Below are 26,577 nucleotides of genomic sequence, written 5' to 3' on the forward strand. Positions count from 1 at the left end.
TTTTTTTTTTTTTTTTTTTTGGTCATTATTAGAGTTAAAAATATTATTTTATCTTTATATGGTTTTTTTTAAACTTTTTTTTTTTTTAACTTTTATTTTTTATAATACTCAAATAGGTGACAAAAACTTACACGACACGAAACCTGACATGAAATAAGCATGTTTGGGTAAGATATTTCAATCCGTTTAATTAAACGGGTTGATACGACACAAAACGAAAAATAAACGCGTAAGATTAAGGTTGAGAATTTCAACCCAAATATGACTAAAAAATGACCTGTTTATATGTAAGTTTTCTGAACATTTTAAATAAACTAAAAAAAAACAAAATAATATGTAAAAAAAACTTTTAGGTTTACTTGTTTTGTAACGTGGAATACACTTAGCCGTTTTAGTCAAGATTTTTATTTTCAGTTTTTTGTTATCGTCAAAATTACACAATCCTCTCAACCATTCCTCCTCTTCATGATCCCTCATTCTCCTTCCAACTCATATTAATTCCATTTACTATGTAAATTTACTATTACATTTCCCCTCCGCATCCCAACTATTACATTTCCTTTCCACCTATCCAAACCATACTCTTTCAATATATTTAATGTTTCAACCTCACATGTTACGATATATTTTAAGATATACAACTACCTCGAAACCTGACACAAAACTCGATACGAAAATAAACGAGTTGACACGACACGACACGTTAATTAAACAGGTCGGGTTAGGGTCAAGCTATCTCCACCCGTTTACTGTTTTAACATGACACAAACCCGACACGGCACATTTGCTAGGTCTAATCATAAATATCTCACAACCTCCCCATCCCATTATCACATTTCCCTTCTCAATCATGCTAAAGGTCCAACACCTCATTCGAAGACTCATTTAAACCTTTATGATGGTGTCCCCACCTACTTGATAAACTTTGATCCCATTATCACATTTCCCTTCTCAAATATATGTTATGTTTATAAATGATTTGTTAATAAAAATATACATTAGTTCACAGGTAATGTTCTGAAAAATCATAATATTTTGGTTATTGGTTAAAACTTACACAATCTTTAGAAAAATCTTAATATTTTGACCGAATTAACGAAATAGGACAGGATACTATCTAAATTTACGAATCAATCAAAAATGGTTATACCAAAGTTTTAGTCAACATTCTTTTCTTTTTGTAAACAAAAATTAATTTGGAATTTAACCCTAAACAGACCCAAAATCTTGAAACTTTATCAAAAATATTTCTTATAAAAACACATAAATTTGATGATTTTTCGGTTTAAATAAAAAAAAAATCACCAAAAAAAACCCTACAACTTTCCCATATTCATTAGGGATTAATAAATCAGATATAAAACAATGCAACCATTAATGCACACAAAACAAAAGTTCAGGGGTAAATAATAGAAATCAGTAACTGAAATAACAATAACGCGTTTTGTATCAACGACAGTTCTCTTCATTGTCACATTCCACATCCGAACCTGCAAATCAATTCACCTCCTCCGCTCCACACCGCCACCGCACGATGGCGACGTCGAAGGCCAAGGTCATGGCAAAGGCGACGGCGCCATCACGCATCCATCAATACACCCCCATCACAGCCACCACCCCCATCATCCCCCAACAAATCCCGGTCAACAATAATCCCGACCTTCGCCCCTTCTTCTCCCGCATGACCGCCACCCTCCGCGAATCTTTTGCACAACGCCGCCCATGGTTCGAAATCATCGACCGTTCCAACTTCTCTTGTCCGGAAACCTTCTCGGAAGCGGTATCTCGTGTTCGGAAAAACTTATCTTACTTTCGTGTTAACTACTCCGCCATCCTCGCCGTCTTCGTTGCATTATCTCTCCTTTCACATCCCATTTCTCTCTTCTTCTTTGTCGGCGTTGTATGGGCGTGGCTTTACCTCTACCTTTTCCGATCACCAGATCAGCCTGTAGTCCTCTTTGAACACAATTTCTCCGATCGTCAAGCCCTTGGGATCTTGATCCTTTCCACGATTCTTATCGTATTCTTGACTGGATTGGGATCGCTCATAATGTATTCCTCATTGATTGGATTAGGGATGCTTTGTATTCATGGAGCATTTAGGATTCCGCAAGAAGTGTTTGTAGAAGATCAGCAACCGGATATTGCCGTCGGATTTCTTTCTTTTCTTACTGTGACCGCCGCAGCAGCCGTCGCTGCTGCTCCGCCCATGCCACGCGCTCAGCCTAAGCCACGCGCTCAGCCCATGCCACGCGTTTGATGATCGGGATGAAGTTTGATGCACATTTCTCAATGTAAATTTCCATCTATTGATTTTGCAGGTGATTAAGTATATATGTTTTTTTCTTTTTTTGAGAAATTGTTGGGGGTTTTTCTTAAAACAAGATTGATATATTGATCAATAATCAAAGCACATTGATGCGTGTTTTGTTGTTAGAATTTTCTTGCATTTTCTGTTTGTCAATTTCGTTCTTTCGTCTCCAATTTTCCTCCCATAAAGTATTTGGAAATTGGAACCATACTTAGTTTACATTTTTCTCATTAAATGTGAATGCACTTATAATATGGAAGTGAATCATGATTAGTTTTCAAAATGAATAGAGATTGATCGAAAAAACAAATCTTTAATTGTTTGTTTGTGTTAAAGCAATTTGTTGGACAAAATCAAAGTGAAATATGAACCTAGCATACTTGGTTTAACATGAGAAAGTTACTTACAACTAGTTGGAAGTCTCAATTAGACCATACAAGCTCAAAGAAAGTTATCAAGAATATAGTTATGGAGAAATCAAGGAATTTAGCAAATAGGTTCTCAGATTTGATTTAATAATGCACCGATGATACACTTTTACTAAAAAATATGTATGAGGTTTTAGGGAGTGACATTGCAAAAGGCTCGACATAGGGGTGGCGAACTTAGCATATACAAGCCCTGTCGAGCTCTTCAAGATGAAACTGCAATTGAATGCTGACGAGAGAGGAGAGAGAGGGTGTGTAATGGTTATTTTATTTTATTTTATTCAATTTTGGTATCCCACCAAAATGGCATGCTATTGTGTGGCAAAAATAATGAAGTGAGGTGGATGTCAAAAAAATGTGATGTAGCATGGTGACAAATATGATATCACCCCTCAAGCCTAAGTATATAAGAGTTTTGAAAAACAATTAAATTACAACTTTTTTTTTTCTAATATTCTAGCATACAACATATTTGACATTTGGATTATAACTATTCAATTGTTTAGAATGCATGATTATAAGTTGTGTTGTGCAATAGTTAGATTCTTTCTACAATCTAAGGTTGGAATCATCAATGAACTATCATCGTCCTATTTGATTAGTTTTCAACTAAAAAAGAATGACAACCAAGTTAAATAATTATTTAGGTACAACAAGTTATTCGGTTAAAACTCACTCACTATAGAATAACCAAATGAGCTCTCTATAATAGTATATGAAAACTAACTCACTATATAATAACGAAATGAGCTCTTTATAATAGTATATGAATGACATTAATGTTCAAACAATCTACCAACCACAAGTAATTTTTATTTTTTCACTTGCTGGGAAAATATAGTGTAAACTCATTTCTACTATTATTAGTAAAAGTTGTGTATGATGTAATTTTTTTTTGAAGTGATGCAGTAGTGGATATACATGTTATATAACAAAGTTCCCCATGTAGAATGTTATATGCGGACTAAATGATGTAATACTTGGGCACAATTCTATTAGTCCAAACCTAGTGTAAATTTTCAATCTTCTAGGTAGTTAAACACATATCTAAGTTAAAACGGTAGCCAAAACAAAAATATCATGTTTTTTTGGGCATTGTATGAGAAAATTATGCATAAAACAACAAAGTTCATGTTAGTGATCGATCCAAGAAAAGTGTCCGAGTAAGAACTATTTTAAGAAAAGTGTTATAAATTTATTTGGGGTTATAGTTCTTGGTCTGAGTAGGTACAAAGAAATATCGTGAGGTTCAAGTAGAGATGTATCGGCTAAAATCAAGTTTATAAAAGTCGCTAGGCGGTGGTCGGGCAATCGACTTGGATTATGGTCTAATCAATTTAGGCGGAATTAATCGGCGTCTAGGCGGAAACCATTGTAATAGAATTTAAAAAATAAAAATAAATATTTCATATATCCTAACAAAATAAGTAAATAATCATAAAATATTGAGATATTCGATTTTCTAAATATTTGAATCATCATATATTGGGCGTGTTTGACAAAAGTAGCTGTTAGCTGGAAGTGGGTAGCGGGTAGCTGGTAGCGTATAACAGGTAACTAGTAGTGAGAAGCTGTAGCTTTTATTTGTTATACCAATGTTTGACAAAAGTAGCTGTAAGCTTTTCAAATATATAAAATTACATAAAAGGACAATTAATTAAAAATAAATAAATATATAAATATATGTTTAAGGGTAATTAAGAAAATTGATTTCAAAAGCTCAGGAGCGTTTTGTTAAACACTACATGAAGTAGCTTTTAAAATCGGAGTGTTTTGTTAAAACTAAAAGCTACACGCTCGTACTGCCAAACAAAGTTTTTTGTTTAAATTAGATCGTTTTTTCAAAAGCTAAAAGCTAGAAGCTCCCAAACGCTTCCAAAAGCTCCGTACCAAACACGCCAATTATAATTTTTCGACTAATCAATGATCTTTTCACAAATTTAGTCATAAGTCATCATAATCTAGCCACCAATTACCATCAATTTAACTAATCATGTACCTTTTTTTTTTTTTGTAAATTTTGACTGTTTAAGTTTTTGATCGACTTTGACCACCAAAAACACCCTAGACTGCCTAGGACCGCTCGAGACCGACTTTGATTAACTCGACTGACTAGCGTTAATTGTAGATAGAAAGAGACTACGTAACGTCTAATCACCGCTTAGATCGATTTTTACAACATTGACTAAAATGCATGTCTTAAAATGAGACAACTTTATTATTTGAGTTGTTTTCACTTAAATTCATTTCTATATGACATAGAAGAGCTCTATAGTGATTTCAATCAAGTTATGTTGGATGAAGGGTTTTAAACATGGATTAATTACAATTTATTGTATACCATCAGTTATCTATGTTATGTATCATTTATTCTTTCATTGGATTGAAGCCAAGTTAGCATTTGGTCAAGGTTGTTGAATGAGGTCATGATGGAGCAAAATCTATAATTTTATAATCATAATAGATGTTATAAGATGTAATTAACATATAAAGTAGATCATAAACCCTACGGATAAGCCAAATATGTGTTGTTCAAGAAAAGGGTTTGTAACCATAAGAATGGTGATGTTAGATTTAATGTTGTTGACTATCGTTATAGCCTAAAATAAAGCTTAAAGGGGTTTAATTAATGATTATTATTGAAGACAAAGTAAAAGTTAACTAGTAGGTGAGCACAGGCTTCGTCCCACGATGAATTTTTTTTGAAGTGATGTGCTGATATATATAATGTCTGTCACACCTTGCATCATGCTTCGTTGAGTTGCTTGACTATCTGCATCACAAACTGCATAATGAGTAACGACAATGTGTTTAACGAAATAACAAAAGAAATCTATATAATAAAAAAGAACTTAGATGTATTTACGAACTACATATGTATTTGACTACTGGTTACATTTTATGCACAATAGTGTTCTACTTTCTAAGTATAATGGTTTAATAACCAAAAGAATTGATAAATTAAAAAAAATAGTAATGAAATAAATTGTACTTTGAAAATTTTATCAGATTATAACAATGAAAATTGTTGTGTATTTGGTTGATATCACTACATATGGGTAGATTTATTAAAGTATAATGTTATAATAGGAATATAGATGTAGCATGTGGATAAATATTCAAGAGCAACACATGACTTTTACCACCGGTTGTTCCATCCCTTGTCAATCCAAAATCCAATAATTTTGCATTCAAATTCTGTTGGGCACAATCAAAGTTATATCACAAGTTAGTTCATTAACCATGTGTTGCATACATTGCATCACATTAAACAACAAATTTGTAAGCAAGTCGGGGATTACAATCTATGCAAATACACCGATATACATGAAATAAAGATGATTTAATTAACATTTGCAATCTAAATACCAATATTTAGGAAGTTAAGAAGTTAGATAAAAAAAAAAAGAATTGTCATTAAATAGAAATGGAAGAAGAAGGTAATAACTATAAAAGTGATTAAATGTGGTTCGAATGGAAAAATTATCCCTTTCTTAGGGTCTAAGTAACATCATTTTTGGTTGTCATGGCTGATAGTTCAGCAACTCCTGTATCATTGTATAATTATCGTCCTAGACTGCACAGGACTAAGTTTTCCCAAATGTTGTAGGGTTTAAAAAATGTTACAAAAGAAACATTTTAAGTAATAAACTTAAAATCAAAAAGTCAAAAAGTCAAAGATGGACATATTGATGGGTAAGGATAGCTAGAGATAAAGCAAAACCTGTTGGGTTATGAGCATTCTAACACATCTAAGTGTACATGCAACCCTAAATACCTTGGATCTATGTTTTCTCTATTATACATGCAAATATGAACATCCAAGGTATTATCCTAATCTAGCATACAAAACTATCAATATAACAAGATAGAATACATACCTCTTGATGTAGAATGTCTTCATGAAGCTTGAGTGCCTAGTGCCCCAAGTGTGACACCTCAAATGGTTCACACAACACCAAATACACTTGGAATAACTTGAGAGAATTCTACACTTCATGAAAATCGGCTAGCCCTCTCTTACTTTCTCTAGTGGCCGATTTTCCTCAAGAATAAGATGCTTATATAGTTATACAATTAGGGTAAACTCTAATTGTCATGACTTTCCATTTCCTTGGATCCATGGGTTCAAATACACCATGGAGCATCCATGGAGCATCATATGGGTTTTGGCCCAACTAGATAATCCATGGAGCATTAGCCCACTATATAAGTATGGATGATTTGTACAATCAACCCATATATTTAATTAGTCTTCTTTTGATCACTTAATTAATCCTAGATTAATTCTTGATCAATACTAATTAAATAATCTTATTATTCTTATTATTAATATACTAGAACTTATAATATATTAATAACCATAAGTGTCTTATTTCTCTCATTTTAGTCTATCCAAGTGCATGATGACATGCAACCCAAATGGACCATGCCGGGTCGGGTCAAGTCTTACCAATTATAGTTATGGACTTAGACATTAATCCAACAAAACCCAGGTTGAAGACAAAAATGAATCTCACAAATGTCATAATTGCAATCCAGTACCAATAAGCTTCCTCATAGAGCCCTCCAAATGTGATAATAATTTTTCCTAATGCGGTACCATTCAATGGCTATAACAATTTTTATTTTATTTTATTTTATTTTATTTTTAATAAAAATGAGCCTCGTGATACATTCGTATTTATATATCAATATAAACAAACACACAAAGCATTACTTGACTTACTCCTTTCCATTGATTCCCAAGAGACTCATTCACAACAATTTCATTCATAGTGTACGTCACAGGAGATGACAAGTATCCCCACAACCACCATTTCTTTACATCCTCTTTTGAAAACAAAAAAGAAACCTTACAATTTGGTAATCCAACCTACAACCCATGTACATGAAAGATGACTGTTAGAACTTAGTTCTATCAGGATCGTTTGATTCTATGCATGCAAACAATTAAGAACGTAAATATAAACACGAATATGACTTTGAATATGTCATATGATTAATACTTCAACGCCTCTAAAGAGCTCGACTAAGAACTTCGACTGTAGAAGCGTTTAGGGTTACAAAGATTAAACGTAATGAAAGTCGTAAACATATAATGCATACATGCATGCATATATATAGTATAACCCTACAAGATAATCACGGATGGACAGGCCCAATCCAGATACAATACAAAAAGCCCATGATGCAACACAAATAAGCTCTACTATCTCCCCCTTTGCGTCAATGGGACTGAAAGTCTACTTCGGTTGAGCAGCAGAAGACTTCTTGACTGTTTTAAACAGCTTCGGAATAATGGCCAAAAGATGATGACGAAATGTGATGTACCACCGAAGCATGTCGGTAAAGTACTTCTTATCTGCTTTGGAGTTCTGCTTGCACCGATGAATTATGTTGATTATGTGCTCTAAGCAGTCCGATGAAAATAGATGTTTATCTACAAGAGCGAACAAAAATTTATGACCTTCGCCTTTAGTAAACATCACAGTAAGATGTTTTGAATCAATCTGGCCAATCTTCATCTTATTCACATCTCCTGGTTTCAGTGTCGACTTGACAGTCACCTTCTTCTTCATTACCTTTGCTATTTCCTGATCCATACCTGTAACTTCATAAACATACAAAGCTAACATCCTCTTCAAATGCTCCAGAATCGACTCATATTCCCCCGAGTTGGTGAGCAGGATGTTGAACAACAGAATCTAATCATAAGGATTAAGATTTGGAAGATCTGCTAAAGAAATCATTGACACCGAGTTGCAGACCCTCGAGTGATTTTGAAATTCACATTCACAAACTTTCCAATAGGTGTCGGTTTCAATACCTTGACAGTTATGATTTTATGTGCGCTCCATGTCAGGTACTGAGGTTGCCCATAAGTCAGATAAAAATCGATAAGCTCTTGGTCAACCTTCGGATAAGGGAAAGGAACCTCGGCAGTCCAATCAAAGCAATGAAACGTAAACGCTTTTCTTGTGGTCGGTATATCGAACTGGGACTCCTTAGAGTTATCACAATCGAACGAAGCAACAAGTTCCAACCAGTAAACACTTGGAAATTCTATCGCTTGGTGGATTAATGTCTCTTTCGTCCACAAGGGAAACAAGGCCTTTTTGCAGTTTAAGGCTTCTTCTTCTTCCTTGTTTCTCCTCTCCCTCTCCTCTGCTTCCTTTGCAATTTTCAAATTCTCATCTAACTCTCTATCTCTTTTCTTTCTCTTGAGAGCATCAACAATCGTTTCTTCAATCTCATCGTCACTATCATCTTTAACAATTTTAATCTTTGCTTGGGAACCAGAACCTGAAGCTACATTATCCTTCAGTTCGGTTGTAACATAAACACCCTCTCCCCTTGTTTCAGAGCAACAAACTTCTTCGAAACACCCTTAATTTCATGTAACAGAGCAAGGGTTGGAAGCAGTTTGGTGGTGAGATGGTTCCGAATGGTCAGAGTCAGTATTGAATCATGAGCACCAAGTATGTTGGTGAGCATATCCTTTACTTCCCCTGCACAACTTCTAAATACATCTCTCTCTGTCTTTAATAAAACAATCTCCTTCTTGGCTTGAGCAAGTTGAACTTTCTGAACTTCAATGGTAGAGGCTTGGCGAGCAATGTCTTCTTTTAAAGCACTCTCTTTTTGCAATATCAACATGAAGTGAGTCCATCCAAGAGGAAACTGAACTGATAAGAGAGGTATTTTCGGCTTGGATGGAGGAATGAACAGCTTCAAACTTCATTTGTTCTTCCTGTAGTGACTTGGAAAGAGAATCCACTGAGGCTTACACTTTGGTGGCATTCTTATCGGTATGCCCTTTAAGAGAACCCAAGAAGATCTGTGTAGTATGAACAACGTCAACAACATCGACAGAGGCCTTTCTGCAAGTAGAATCATACTCATTGATTGCTTTGGTGGATTTGTCAATAGAGTCTGTGTGTTGTCCAATGGCAGTCTCCACAAAAGCCTTCAGGACAACACCACTGTAAGCCTTATTATCAGCAAGCAGTTTGTCCAACTTTTCATTTATACTCTCCAAGTGCTAGCTAGTGATTGGATCCTCATCATCATCATCGGTGGGATGTCGGTAAGGACTGAAGTATATGGAGTCATACTCATCATTAGCACCAATGAGAGTGGCATCGGAACCGGTTGAGTTGTTGGAGAAAGAGGTTTAGTAATTATTGGAGGTTCGGTTTCAGTAGGTGCCCCCGTATCAGATATGTTGACCATTACTGTCGGTTCAGAAATACTAGTGGTGGTGGATTGGGAAATTCTAGGAGGTGGTAAGGTGGTTGTGGGAATAGAAACGGAAGAAACTGGTGGTGGTGGTGGTGGAAAAGAGGTTGTTGGTGGTGATGTGGTAACAACTGGAACTGGAACTTTCAGTGTCGGTGATGGAGGTGGGGTTGGAAGTTTGTGAGAAGGAGATTCAGATGGAGTAGGAGATCTTGGTGGAGTATTACCTCTTGGAGATTCCTGATGAGTTTCCTCTTCTTCATCATCTTCTTGATTGTTAGAACTAGGAGGAGTTGGATTTTTGGATCTCTTCGCCATCTTCTTAATTTTCTTTGGCTTAGAAGAAGCCTCTTTCTCCGGCTTTCGCTTCTTTGATTTTGAAGGCTTAGGTTGATCCTCCTTTGTTGTCTCCTTCTTGATTGTTACCCTTTTGCCTCGGTTGCTTGGCTTGTCAACTGCATCCAAGGCAGCCTGTTGCTCTAGAGATAGAACTCTCAGCTCCTTTGGAGGAAGTTTTCGATAATCAGCCATCACTTGACTTTCAGCTGTGACACTTCAATACATGGTCTCCGGAATAGAGCCATATTGTGGAAACTTCATTGGATCAGAAAGAATGATCTTCTTTGTATGAAACGTTGTAATGGACGCGATTAGGGCATCTTTCATCACCGGAATATCCAGAGTGTCGATAGCCCTCCTTGTAATAAGTGTCGAAAACCTTCTGCAAGAAATTTCGGAATGCTGAGTGGAAGCATTGAGACTCTGCACAACCTGAGACCAGATTATGGACCCATAATCAAGGTTTAGACTGTTGTAAATGCCATAGGGAATGGTCAGAAATCCTTTGTTGGTGCCATCAGATCTAACACTCTGTTCCGCTAAACTTTTAATAAGAAGAGTAAGATGCTCGTTCCATTGGGATGGTAGACACGAATTCTTAACCTTTGTAATGGTGGTTAGCACATCAGTATATCCCATTTCATAAAGCATCAAGAGTAGTTGTGCAGTAGTGATGAAGTTGGGTGAGATGACGGAGGAATCCACAACAAGATGCAACAAAGAACAAAACCTCTATTTTGAAATAGAGGCCTTTTTGGAAGGGATTTGAAAGTAAATGCATTCTTTGTTCTTGTCGTATGTTGCAGAAGAGTAGACTTGGGACAAGAGAGACATTGGAACAACTTCAGATTGGGTTAGGGCAAGAACCAACGGAGAATACTTCAAACACTCAAGAACGTGTAACATGTAGGAATCATACAGGAACGGATTGAGTTCGATGATCATGTTCTGATTTTGCTTAATGGAACGAAATGCCGATGAAGTAGTCTCATCATGAGCGGATGAAGAAGTCACCATTGTTGATCGAAGAAGGAAGATGAATAGTCTAAATCGTCTTTACAGTTGAGAAACTTTGTTGCTGGCAGAAGACAAAGAATCGTCGAAACCCTTTATATACCGTTGCCAGGAGAGAGAAAAATCGTGACGATAATGATGTGATCACAAAAACATCACCTGAAAAAGCGCGATGTGACAGGTTGGGTGCTCCTAGGTATGCGGCAGCACGCATGCGTATAGGTACCGTTCAAATTCACGTGCCCAAAAGGTTTTCCTCAATCAACATTTGAAATAGAACTTGCCATACGAACTTGAATTTTCCTTGTTTCACTAGAGGACAAATAAAACTCAAACATAACATCATCAGAATGTTGTAAAATTAAAAATTTTCGTGCAATAGAGTGACAAAAGATAAAGAAATAAAGGAAATGTATATGGGATGTGAGTGATGTCTTATTATCAGACAGAAAGCAGGGGATTCCGAGCAAGAATCACTTCCTTCAAAGTCAGGAATGACTTGAAGTGCTTGTGTAGTTTCCTGAGAATACGATCAAGTGTTTGTAAAGAAACATTGAAAGGATTCTTTTCAATACATAGGCTTAAGGTGACTTATCTTCAACCAAACATCGATTCTTAATATAAGACCGAGTGTTGGATGAAGTACTTGTGAGACCGATGTGGTCTGTTGAACAAATAGGTAGGATATATTTTATAATGACAAAAGAATTTATAGAAATGTAAAAAAACAAAAATAAATTGGATTTTTATGGGAAGAAAAACCTTGGTTTTAGACAAATTCATAAAAGACCTCGCAAAAAAAAAGAGAGATTTCAGTAGGTAACCAGTAAGATCTTGAATATAACAATTCACCGGCAATTCATTATAGGTGTTGAATTTTGGGTTTCACTCAGCATGTGGTATTCGTATCTAAGATCATAAACACAGATTTGATGTAACCATAAACCTCAGTGATAAGAACCGAGAGTCTCAAGGGTTACAGTTGTGAACCGATAGTGGATGGAAATGGAAGGAGGATGGTGAAAGAACCGAAAGTACCTTTTGCTATAAAAACATGACAAAGTAGAGAAACTCTTAACTCATATGAGAAGATAAGGTAGCTCTAGACTGAGTAGATAAGAACAGCCTGATTGGGAAGAAACGATAGGTATTGATCGAATCATTAAGGCCTTGCTCTAACTCTAAGAGGCTTTGGTCAACATGCAGCAACATGCTTCTAGGGACCCTTAGCTAGTTCATAAAATAAGCATCATACCTGCCCCAACTCCGAACTTTGTTGTACTGTTATACTTGGAACCTATTGAAAAGGATGAACAAACACACACACACCACACAAACAAAACAAAAAAAAAACAAAACAAAAAAAATATTTTTTGATTTTTTTAAGGTTTTCTGAAGATTTTTTTTTTTTTTTTTAGATTTTTGAAGTTTTCTGAAAAATAAAAGATAAAAAAATAAAAATAGAGATATACATAATATCCAACCGAAACCTTAGTGTTATTGAATGAAGCGAAACAGACCAAGTGATTGGTTCATTTTGGTTCCATAAAATTCCAGAGCCAAAATAGACCGAGCGGTCGGTTCATTTCGGTTCCCGAAAATTATGGAGCCGAAATAGACCGAGCGGTCGCTTCATTTCGCCTGTCTAATTTTAATGCAGGATTCGAGGATTCGGTACCAATTCTCCTTCCATCATTCCCAGACCTTGTAAAATGTTATTAAAACATGCTTCAGGTAAGGCCTTGGTAAATATGTCAGCTAGTTGATCAGAGGATCGAACAAAGTGCACTTCCACGTTCCCATCTTCGACACGATCCTTGATAAAATGATATCTAAGTGCAATATGTTTAGTTTTGGAATGTTGCACTAGATTGTGACAAATCTTTATTGCACTTTCTGAGTCACAATAGAGAGGAATCTTCTTCATGTTCAGCCCGTAATCTCTCAGCTTTCTTTGAACCCATATAACTTGAGAAGTACAAGAAGCTACATCTATGTATTCGGCTTCTGCTGTTGAAAGTGACACACAAGTTTGCTTTATGGACTACCATCTAACAAGTTTTCTGTCAAGAAATTGGCATCCACCTGTAGTGCTCTTTCGGTCTAGACCACACCCTCCAAGCTTAGCATCAGAAAAAGCTTCCTGATTTGGCAGGATACCAGAAATCGAGAGATGAAGTTCGCTTTAGATAACGGAATATATTCTTTACAGCCACCATGTGAGGTTCTCTTGGATTAGCTTGAAACCTATCACAATAGCAAACAGAAAACATAATGTTCGATCTACTAGCTGTTAGATACATAAGGGACCTTATCATTTGTCGATAAAGCGTTATGTCAACAGCAGGTTTCTCCAGAGATGGTGTTAACTTAGTGCCAAATGCCATATGAACCTTAACTTTAGAGTCACCTATCATGCCAAATTTTGTTAATAGGTTCTTTATGTACGCCTCCTGGTTGATAAAGATGCCTTCTGGACTCTGTCTAATATTTAAACCAAGGAAAAAATTAATTGGACCCATTACGCTCATTTCAAATTTAGTCTCTATCAACTTTATGAATTCAACTGTTAAGCTAGGATTCGTAGAGCTGAAGATGATATCATCAACATAAATTTGAACTATCATTAGATGTTCGCCTTATTTCTTTTGGAAGAAGGTAGGGTTAACCGAACCTTGCTTAAATTTTAACATTTTTAGAAAACGAGTTAGGGTTTCATACCAGGCTCTCGGTGCTTGCTTCAAACCATAAACCGCTTTATCCAACACATAGCAATGATCAGGATATTTCTCGTTTACAAACCCGGGAGGTTGCTCAACATACACTGTTTCTTCTAGATCTCCATTCAAGAAAGTACATTTGACATCCATTTAGAATACTTCAAAGTTTTTATGGGCAGCATATGCTAGGAAGATTCTAACTGATTCCAACCTTGCTACTGGAGCAAAGGTTTCCTCATAATCTATCCCTTCCTCTTGGCAATATCCTTTTACCACCAACTGAGCCTTGTTTCGAATGACATTCCCCTCTTTGTCCAATTTGTTTCTAAAGACCCATTTCAAGCCGACCACAGAAGCATCCTTTGGTGTGGGAATCAACCTCCAAACTCGGTTACGTTCGAACTCATGGAGCTCATCTTGCATTGCTTGAACCCAATCAGAATGATCAAGCGCAACATTTACTGTTTTCGGTTCGATTTTGGAGATGAACAAATTAAACATACAGAACTCAACTTTAGAGAATAATGCAGTTTGTTTCGCTTTTAATTGAGAACAAGTAAGAACTTTCTCATAAGATTCACCAATAATTTGTTCTTTAGGATGATCCTTGGTCCATTTCTCAGAAGATATCACTTTTAGTAGAGCTATGCTCGATCTTTGCACTTCTATCAATCTCATGCCCTATTTGGTATATAAATCATTGAATTTGGGTCCTTTAGGTGAAACTGATGTCATAATTTCTCTTGCGGACAAATCAAGCGTCTTTTCTAGAGGTTTTTTAGAAGATGTTTTGGTGCAAGTGAACCAATTAATCTTCCCGACAGATTTCTATGTGATTGATCTAGAAGAACAAGTATCCTCCAAGTCGGCCCTAATTTGAGTAGGGAGACCATTTTTGAAGACGGCTAGGATAAAAATTGATGTGTATGCAGGAAGTTTGGCAATGTAGTTTGATGGTGAAACAGTAAGTTTTAATATTTATGATGCTATAAGATATCCTAGTGATGCTTCATCTTTGTACTTTGCTGATGTTGTTGAAGCAATAACTCAAAAATTGTTTGAATTGTCTAATGGTGATATGTTGGAGATGATCTTAAGCAACGGATTTAATTGTGGGAAGCTAGCCGAGCAATTAAAGCTTTATTCTTTAGATCTGGAAGTTGAGAAGTTGGTAAATAATTTGGAGGTGAAGAAATCTACAAGATTTGACGTCAAGAAAATCGAATTGCCCTTAACTTATAAAAAATTGCCTCCATCCCTTGTTCAACCACCAGAATTAGAATTGAAAGTCCTACCTCAACCCTTAAAGTATGCGTATTTGGGAAAGAATGAAACTCTTCAGGTTATCATTTCAACTCATTTAATTGAATTTGAAGAAGAGAACCTTGTCAGGGTGTTGAAAGAACACAAAGAAGCAATAGTTTGGACAATTGCAGATATCAAGGTATTGAGCCACTCCACTTGCATGGACAATATTTTGATGGAGGATGAATGCAAGCCAAGCCGAGATGCGCAAAGAAGATTAAATCCGCCAATGATGGAAGTTGTGAAGAAAGAGATATTGAAGCTTCTTGATGCGAGAATGATTTATCCAATCTCAGATAGAAAGTGGGTGAACCCTATGCAAGTTGAACTAAAGAAGACAGGAATCACGGTGGTCAAGAATAACAAAGGTATGATGGTCCCCATCCGTGTACAAAACAGGTGGAGATTATGTATTGACTACCGCAAACTCAATGCAAGCACAAGAAAATATCATTTTCCATTGACTTTCATCGACCGAATTTTAGAAAGGTTGGCCGGGAAATCTCATTATTGTTGTCTAGAAGGGTATTTCAGTTTTCACCAAATCCCGGTGGCACCGGAAGACCAAGAAAAGACAACCTTTACATGTCCATTTGACACTTTTTCATACCGAAGAATTCCATTTGGATTGTGTAATGCCCCAACCACTTTCCAACGTTGTATGATTAGTATTTTTTTCGGAATATGTTGAAAATATAATTGAAGATATCCCAACACAGATGGTAGACATGAATCTTCAACAGATTCAATGTGAGAGTATATTTAAGAACAAAGAACTTTTAAAGCGGTGTATTGGTAAAAAAAATGTCTTCGAGAAGGTTTCCAGACGAGGACAAGTAGATCCACCAAATCAAGGTATGAAGTTGTGTGTGTTTCGAAAAATTGTTCTTGGTTACTAAGAGCAAAAGCAATTAAAAATTATGATGGACTTTTCCAAGTGAATAAATTTGTTGATGTACACACATGTTCTTCAACATTTTTGCAACCTAATCACCGTCAAGCAAACAAATATGTTTTGGGTGAATATGTTGTTGATGTTTTGGCTGAAGACTATAGTAGAGTTTATCGGGGAAAAGATATTGTTAATGATATGAATGCTCAATTGAATATCAATATCTCATACCATCAGGCTTGGCGTGCGAAGCAATATGCATTGTTGTCGTTAAGGGGTACGAAAGAGGATTCTTTTACCAAACTTCCGGCGTATTGTCACAACTTGGTCAAACATAATCCGGGTACTGTCACACATATTAAAACAGATGCTGATGATCGCTTTGAGTTTTTGTACGTCGCACTGGGAAGCTCGGTTAGTATTATAATATTATATTAATTTTTTAATATTTATTTTGGTGTATTTGAATAGATATACAATGTATTGTAGGTACGCGCTTTTGTCAATTTTTGTAAACCGACCCTAGTAGTGGATAGAGCTCACCTAAAGGGCGAGTTCAAAGGTACCATGTTACTTGAAGTTACTAAGGATGGACAGAACCAAATATTACCGGTTGCATATGCTATATGCAAAAATGAGTGTACCGATTCTTTGACATGGTTTTTTCAAAAACTACATGATTACATAGGAAATATGCAGGAGCTTACAATTATATCTGATAGGTCTCCATCTATAGCAACATCCGTTGCCAACATTTTTCCTCACGCTCATCATGGAATATGTAGTGTCCATTTGTATTTCAACATAGTATCTAGATTCGGCAAGAGTAAGACGGTTAAAGGAATTTTTTGGGAGGCGTGTAGGGCGTACACAGTTGATGCTTTTGATGCTGCCATGGATGTTATGAAAAAGACTAAAGAACCAGTATGGGAGTACTTAAAAATATAAATCCAGAAACTTGGTCAAGAGCACATTTTAAAGGGAACCGATACAATCTTATGTCGTCCTACAATGCGGAGTCTATAAATGCATTATCTAGACACGCACGTAAGGTGCCAATACTTATGTTGATCGATTTTTTTCGTGCTACAATGCAACAATGGTGGTTTCAAAGACGTAACTTTGCAGGTACTAAGTAAATTTTTAATATTAATGTTTTATTAATTTTGATGTTATTGATCTTAACTTATTCATTTTGGCTGTTTTTTTAGTGGAAGCAACAACAATACTTACCCCTTGGGCGAATGAAATTGCAAAAGAAAACAAGAAAACTTTTAGTAAATGGGATGTTCGCATGATCTCAAATACGAAATGCGAGGTCAAAAAGGGGGGCACAAAATATGATTGTTGATTTCCAACATATGACATGTACATGTAGGCATTGGCAACTTGATGGGATACCTTGTGGTCATGTCATAAGATGTTTAACAGTGAACAATTACCAAGACTGCTTGAGGTATGCATTAAATGCTTATTTTACCGAAACACTGAGGAAAACATCTTAGGAATCAATAAACCCTTTGCCAAAGCCATCCGAATGGGAGATCCCCGATGATTTGATGATTGTTAAGCCACCAATAATGGATAAACGTCAGCCAGACAGGCCAAAAAACACAAACCGCATTCCATCCCAAGGCGAGGGTCCAATTATAAAAGAGTGTTCTACATGTGGTCAAATAGGACGCACGAGAAATAATTGTACTGGAAGGGCATCCGGTAGTGGAGCACGTCACGTAATTTCTAGTGCAGAAATGGCATTTAATATCGGTGGTTCAGCAAGTTGCTCACAAACCTATAATGCTGATTTTGATATAAAACAACCTTGAAATGAAGAGTAATGATGAGTTGTTAACTTATTATGTATTGTAATATTTTTATTAAATCTTACAAGATGTTGCTATGCTTTCATATTTTAGTTTAGTTTGTTGATTATAACAATTAATGAAGCCTTTATATTATTTTGCAGATTTTTTTTAACAATTACAACTTGTTATTTAAAAAAACAACAAACGATCCTTTTGCAACCTAATCTATATCATGATAATATTACAACAATTTTGTAACTAATTTTGAAACTCAGGGAACTGCAATGGGTACTTCTCTTTCTCCATTGTTATATAGTCATCCCTAATTCTCATTTTGTCTTCCAAACGATCCTTTTTTACCATAATGTGTATAAAATCCTCATCCTTCTCAGCAAGCCGTTTTCAGTCGTTTTGATTGCCTTTTTACTCTTTTTTATCCAATCTTTATGCTCTTTGATTTTGTTTTTATTTACGTCTATCCATTCTTGAGCTTGTTTGCATTCCGGTGCAATATCATTAGCAAGTTGAGTGAGAAGTCGGGATGACTCTTTGTCCTCTTCTTGTTGTTCTTCAGCCTTCTTCAGTTCTTCAAAATTTTCATGTGACATATATGGCCCGACTGAAGAGGGTGTAAAAAAAGGGTCTACCGAATCACAGTAGTAACAATCTACTTCGTTGCATGAGCAAACTTCGAATTTGTGTGAGGAACTCATAATAAAGTCGACATTGTAATCAACTTGTTCTATAAGTGGTATTTATACATACTAGACAGTAATGACAAGTCCAACTTTGAAATGACTAGATAGTAATGACAAGTCACTGCAGTAACCTGCAAATCGTAGTAGAACCCTTAAGTGACAAGACATAAATAACAGTTTGACATGATAAATCACTGCATAAAGCTGAAAATCGTAGTCTAAATGTAACCATTTCATAGTCAAAGTTTTAATTCATAGTGCTGTATTTATTTATATAAATAGATGTTTAAGATATAAAAACTAAACATCCAAATCACCTAAACGAAACGAACTCCCATTATTAGAAATATCTTCGAATGCAGCAAGTTCTTCGAATGAAGTACCTGGTTCCAATTCTGAAAGGCCATGGACGACAAACGAGGTGTTAGTTCTTACACAATGTTGACTAAGTGTTAAGGCTGGTGTATCGTTACTTGCTCCCCCGCATTGCCTAATTAGTGATGAATGGACTCGCATAACATCTTTGTTTAACCATGAGATGGGAGAAGGACAACGAAGAGAAAAATCAGATGTTGTTACTAAGTGGATGGATGTAAAGGAAGAAGTAACATGGTTCAATCGAGCATGTAATTATGCGAAAATGAACAATGTTCGTTATCGGGACGAAGAAGAGTTCTTGGAAGTTGTTACAAATTTTTACATCTGTGAGCATGACGACAGAGACTTTGAATATGAGGAAGTTTGGAAGGTTGTTAAAAATAAACAGTATTTCATGTAGACCGCTCTAATTTCTGTTCAGAATAACACATGAACTTGTGTTTTTACTTTAATGCTTTGTTTGTATTATGTTGTTGTTTTTCATATAATTGTTGTAATGTTTGTAATGGTTTATGGAATTCTTGTTAGTAATGTATTCTAATGTATTGTGAAAACTAATGCAATGGGCATTAATTAATTCAAATTAATCATACGAGTTGCTCACATAATAAACTAAAATATATTTTAAACAAACGAAATACATGAAAATAACATAGTACATGAAAATAACCTAGTACTCACATAATAAACTAAAATAGATTTTAAACAAACGGGATATTTTTTAAAATATTCCACGGGGCTTCAAACTGGAACTCCAACTCGTTACTTAATGACTTGTATTCCTCCTTAGCAACTTCCAAGATGACCTCCTCAGTAGCATTTAAACGGGTGTCGTCAATTTTGGTATAAAGATCGTTGAATAATAGAACTTAGGTTTTCATTTCATACCATCTTGCTATGATGTCTAGTTCGTCACGATCGTTTCTTGTAGCCATTCGGTTTTCAGTATTGAAAATATTGGTTAAACGGCTCCAAAACATTGGATCGTTCAACTTGCTTGTCTCGTACACATGAATATAAGCACATGTAAGAACCAAGAACTCTTCATTGCTCCATGATATAGAACTCATTTTGATTGAAACAAAGAGAGTAGTATCTAAAAAACAATATTTGAACAACTGAATTGGTTGTTTAGTAAACTATTTATTTAACTTAATGTCAATTTATAGTAGTTTCTACACAAAATCGCAGTCCAATCTTTTAATATGTCTGCAATCCATAGTCAAAATTAACTAACGAATGCAGTGTACTATACTTATAACACAACATATCACTGTTCGAGTTGAAAAGTCATCCCCCGTCGAATGACAACACAATACATTGCTAGTTGAATTGACAAGCCATTGCACCGGGAAAATAAGGACTCGTTATAAATAGATTTTAATATCCATTGTAACTGTATCGTATTATTTCCCCCCCTTGCAATTATGGACTCACCACAAATATGAAGGAACGAAGAGGAGGTTGCTTTGGTTCAAGCTTGGATTATAACTATAGAGGAGGATTTTCCACCGGGTCCCCCACAAGTTCGTGCTGGATCATTTTGGTCTCGTGTTTGTCATTTGTTTCACCATTTAATGGGGCGTACTCAATATCGAAGAAGAAGAGATGTCAAAGCGAAGTTTCTAGATTTGAAAATAAAGGTGAAATAATTTCAGCGTATTTATAACGAGTTGGATAATGAATACGAAAATACGGATGAAGACATTCTACGGCAGGTAGCTTTGGAACTATACCGTTTTGAATATGATGGTAGCGAGTTTACCCACTTAGATGCATGGAATCTTTTAAAGAATGTCCCTTATTTTTAATATGCATGTTGCTTAAGTTAATTGTTTTTCGTTATTTAAGTTGCTTGTTGTTGTAGGTGTGTTTTGTTACTATTTAATAAATGTCCATTTCTTTTAATGTATGTTGTTTTCTCAATCGCCAATACAAAATACGACATAAACACTACTAGAAAAACAGTCTTTTACGATGCGCAATCAATGACACGCGCTAATAGAGGACCTGCATTTGTGAGTGCCCTAAAAATTGATGTCAGATTTCCAAAATATGAAGCATAGTAGACACGCATTTTTGCGTGCCAAAAATTAGTGTCTAATAAAAAAAACACGGAGGGCACCTTAAATAAAGCGTGCGTCGTCTAGCTATGTCGCTTTATAAATATTAATGAAACACGCGTTTCATCCAAGGGGGAAATGAAATCCAAAATTTAAAAAGCCCGCTTTTTTTCCACCGGATGAAAACCCTAACTCATTCCCGCTGAAAACCCCCTTTCTTTCTTTCTTCTCTCTCGATTCTCAAACCTCCACCGCTTCACTTCCCACAAGTTCGCATCTTCGTCGCTTATTCATACAGAATTCAACAAGTTCTATGGTTTCGATTATTGGGTAAGGTACAGGGAGGTGTAATCGTTTTGGACTCTTTACTAATTGACTTGAAATTAAACCCTAAAAACTCAATTCACACTTCAAACTTCTCTGATCCTCTCTTCTTCCACTCCCCAATCTCCGATTCCACTCCAATCGAGCTCTACGGAGGCTTTGATTGGTGGTCATCAATTTGCACCATCACCTCCTTGATCGTTCCTAAAATAAAGACCTTAGAACAGTATCCACTCCCCAATCTCTGATTCCACTCTAATCGGTTTGTCTCTTAAAAATCAAATTGTTCATTAAGGTGTACTTGGCCTTGCTATGTATATCCTTTTTTTTGAAGAGAATGGATCGGTTGTGCTTCAGCAAGGAGTAGGTCGCCTCATAAATTCAATAGGTACTGTTCTTGGTCTTGTATGTGTTGAATTCTCGATTGCTTTTTTAATCTGGTTTCCTATCACGTGAAACTTTCAATTTGCCTCTATAATAAAATAAAGCTTCAATTAGAGATATTATTCGCTAGTTACTAATTAGATCTGATCCATATGATTGCTAATGGTCATAGCATGGGCAGATTATGTATAGGGCCATGAGGGGCTTTGGCCCCCTGGTATTTGGGTTAGAAATAGCAAATATATCTTCAAAAATTTTAATTATAGGCCTGTTAGTGTAGAAATTGGGTTGTGCCCCTCCCGATTTCAGTCTGATTTCCAAAGCTAGCGACAAGAAGTCAAAATCGATTTGTATCTTACGTTGTTACCCAGTGCCTCCCCCATCGTCGCTAGTCCCTACCTCCTTACATTGCTCAGTCGCTGCTCGTTGGTCTCGCCATTCACCACCACAACAATTGTCACCGAAAATCAGGTATGTTCTTCTCCTGTTCCCCCATTCTCTCAATCTGTTGGATTCAGCTCTTCTTGAAATTTGAATATTAGAATTAGAAATTAGAATTTACAAATCTGAAAATTTCATAAAGCTCCTGCTGTGGCAAATCTGAAAAATTCATAAAGCTTCTTGAAATTGGTCTCGCCATTCACTACCCTTCTATCACTTGAACTTGTTGTTGCATCTGGTGTTCCATGTTGCAGGTGTGTTATATCTTTGTTCAAAATTGAATTTCACATTCAAAAATTCCTTTAGAAAATCTCATATGGGATGTTCTTAATAGAAGATGTGCTCCTTATGATTTCATTAGCCTTCCACACAAGGTCAGTTTAGGACATAAATTATGCTATTGTTTTCCCTTTGATAGTGTTTATAAGGTCAGTTTAGGACATAAATTATGCTATTATTGAAACAGTTGATCTTTGCCATAATAAATTCCATAAAATTTGTAATTAATAGTTATCTCAATTCATAGATGCAGCGTTATAAACTCAGGTGGGGACAATGGCTGGAGGAGCTACAGATTGTCAGTTTTGGCACAGAAATTTAGGCATTACGGTATTAAAATCACCTTTTTACATATCACAGCCTTCTACTTTGAAATATTCTACGCAATATTTGTATTTTTTTTAATTTCAGTTTTGTTTGCATGAATTGGCAAACAAGAGTAGGATTTTAGTGACTGGTGCTTCAAAGATGCTTGCCAACATTCTCTATTCTTACTGTGGGATGGGTTTTTCTGTTGGGGCAATGATTGCGGGATGAGATGAAAAGGTCTATATAATACAATACCCTTTATATGTATATCATGAAAATATTAAAAATGAAGGGCAAAACAGTTATTTTATGTCTGCGTTACTTTTTTTGTAGGGCTCTGGTCTGAATTATGTAGACAGCGAAGGCGGACGTCTCAAGGGAACTAAATTCTATGTGGGATCTGTTTCACTGTACTTTTTTTTGTAGGGCTCTGTTCAATCTAAAAGAAGCCTTCTGCTTGAACTGCAACAAAGATCCACAAAATTTGATTCTATAATTGAAAAGCATCAGAATATTAGGTATGGAACTGTGGATAGTAATTTTGATAATTTTTAATACAAAAGACTGAAGTGAAGTAATTAGTAATGGTATGTGAAGGTTTGCACTGGTTGAAAGGATGCCAGTTCTTGATGAAGCAAATTTCAGTAGAAGGAGGAATGGTTATACTTCTATTCCTTCAACTTCAATGGGAAGTAGTGTTCCTAATGGAGTTATTAAAACAACTGCTGCTCCTTTAGTAGACTTGCTTGATTTAGGAGGAGGAGAAGAACCTCCTCCACCAAATACAAATAACATGATGGCAGGTGACAACTTTCTTCAAGATCTTCTTGATGTTGGAATGTCCCCATCTTCATCACAACCAGGTTAGCTTTAGATTCAAATCATATCAGTTTGTTTCTCTTGTTGAAAATTGAAATCATATTCTTGTGTGTGTGTATATATATTTCATAAGTACCATATGGCATTTTTACTTTTGTTTGTTTCAAATTCAGTTACAAATGCAAACCAGGCTAAAAAAAGTGGCATAGATGTTCTGCTTGATCTAGCTATTAGGCTTTCTACAACTGTAGTTGTTATTATCTTTGATTAATCAAATAGAAGACAAGGTATCGTAGAATTCTCTTAATTTTGATTACTTTTTGTCTCATGATTATGCTTTACATCATTAACTTTAAAGTTTTTGGAAGTTTAGTTTAATTATCTTGAAGATAAAATCATGAAGTATTCAAAAGCCATGGTTGCATCTTAGCTTTATGAGGGACCTGTTGATCCATCGGTTGCTTCCCAAGTAATTCCTATCTCTATTTTATTAGAATTATTCTTTTTTTTTTTTTATCATCTTTGAAGAGATTCAACAACACAAATTACATCTCTTGATTCCCTATTAGAAAAGTATATTTGCTGTTGGCATGATTTGCTGTGAAGAAGAATGGCGTTTAAAGGAAAAACCAATCATTCTTCAAAGCAAGTAATATTTGTTGAATCTTTATGCTCTTTTCAGACATATTTGCCCTTACTGTTGTCCTTTTTTACTTGTTTGAACAGAGTTGAGCATTCTGGAGGTCAACGTGTGTGCCTTGACTTACAGATCCTGGACCAGTTTTCCTTTTTCCCAGGCCATGTAGATAGTTAAAAAATGGAAACTGATAAAAAAAACATTTAACATAAACATAATTCGATAGGTGGCAGGCATTGAAGGACATAATCCAAGTGGGCACAATTTAATTGCAACAAATATTGTTGATTATGTACCGTTATCAGTCCCTGATGATGAAAATATTCCTCAAAAGAAGAGACAAGCTATGGATGAAAATAACAAGCCTGCTGATTTATCTGATATAACATCAGATCTATCATTAGTGTGTAAAGCTTGTTCTTCAATTTACTAAAGTACCCTTTTAAGTTTACTATCTGGTTTCTCTCTGATTCTATCCATGTCATCTTTGAGCAGATTATTGCTTCAGGGCCTTACATCGTCTATACAAAGGGACCAAAAGTGTAAATTACTCTAAGTATTTGATGACTAAGAAGTTTTAGAACTGTATCTTTTGATTGTGCAACCTGCTTTTGATATGAATATAGCTGATCAAGATTGACAGATAACCTACATTACAAATCCATGAATGATCTCAGCAAATAAGGTAAGTGTTGTTATTTGGATGATATTTAAAAATGTAAGTTGAGAAATTTTAATAACTAAGTGAAAAAAAATTGGTGAAAGTAAGATGTTGTAGTGTGGATGTCCTGAAAGAACTTAGTATGGATGTAGTGTCACTTGGGATCAAGAATCGCATGAATAAACTAACAAACCATATGCTGAGTCGACACATGCATGTTTTCAAAATTCGAATAATATTTTTCTTTTTGCTTTTTTCTTAATTTAATATTTTTACGCTTGTGACAACATCTTTTATCCTCTGTACCCACCCGTGGAAGACACTCCTGTGGACTTGTCGCTTGCTCCAGAAGCCCCTTCAAAATCGTCGATGGTCCCGCTAGCTCCACTGTCAGAAATCCAGGTATTTCTCACTTCATATTGATACTGAATTGAATTTACAACCCCAAAAGCAAAACTATTTATACTATGATCACAATTGATCGGAGTCTTTTTAATGATGGATTGATAATAATCTTTCTAATTCAGTCACTGCTGCATTCGATAAACAAGAATTTAAGTGTTTTTCTAGCTATGTTAACTTATTACATTGTGTGTAGATGTTAATTAGGTTTTATGATCGAATTTTGCATTTTGAGTTTTAAAGTTAACTGCTTACGATAAATACCTTGTGAAACTGCTGTAAAAACGAACCGTTACTAAACAAAATGGAGATTTGTTTTTTTTTTTTATAATCCAAAATCACATAAAAGAATTGCAAAACACATCTGATCACCTGCACAGATTGAGTGTAAAGATGAAGGATTATGACTTTAGTTGTGCTTGTTCAAATGCTTTCAGATGAAATTGCAAAACTTTTCCCATCCCTGTTTGGGCAACCATCAGCAATATTGGTGCCATGTGAATCTAATGAATCACGATATGCCTTGAAGATAGGAGTTGTGTTGTCAAGAGGACAAGCACCAGGAGGGCATAATGTTATATATCTGGGATTTTTGGTTAGCATTTTGAACTTCCATTTCCTATTGTTCATATTTTTCATACTTCATATGATAGATTGAAGGATTGACTAGTAAACATCAGCAATATTGGTTCCAGGTGAATCTAATTAGTAAAGAAAGTTGAAGGATTGACTAGTAAACATAAAAGTAGAATGAAAATGACAAGTGATTTTGTGTTGTGTTTATAGGGTTGATGAAAGCAAATAGCTCTCGAGTTAGAAGTGGAAAAGAAAGCTCAAGCCGAAAGAGATAAGATGTTGAAAATGCAAGTGTTGTATTCTTCATTTCAATTGTTAGTATGAAACATAGAGTAGATTAGATGAATGCAAATTTATATATTGTAAGAAATAGAATTGTATGACATTAAAGTTTATTCAATGGATTGTATTCTTTTGTATATGGTATTTTATTTCTATTATGACACATTAAATGCAAATTTAATTTAAAAGTTAATAAATATATAAATATATATATATATTTTTTTAAATATTTAAATTTACGATACGCAAAAATGTGTGTCATCTTCAT

At 35.4% G+C, this 26,577-nt stretch overlaps 1 pseudogene; it reads left to right on the forward strand.

Moving 5' to 3' along the window:
- The first annotated feature begins 1,454 nt into the window (after positions 1 to 1,454).
- Positions 1,455 to 2,439, forward strand: LOC145014388 (PRA1 family protein B2 pseudogene; annotated as a pseudogene).
- The last annotated feature ends 24,138 nt before the right edge of the window (positions 2,440 to 26,577 follow it).

The sequence above is a fragment of the Lactuca saligna genome, chromosome 9 (assembly GCF_052625555.1).
Source record: "Lactuca saligna cultivar CGN05327 chromosome 9, ASM5262555v1, whole genome shotgun sequence".
In the NCBI taxonomy this organism is placed as follows: Eukaryota; Viridiplantae; Streptophyta; class Magnoliopsida; order Asterales; family Asteraceae; genus Lactuca; species Lactuca saligna.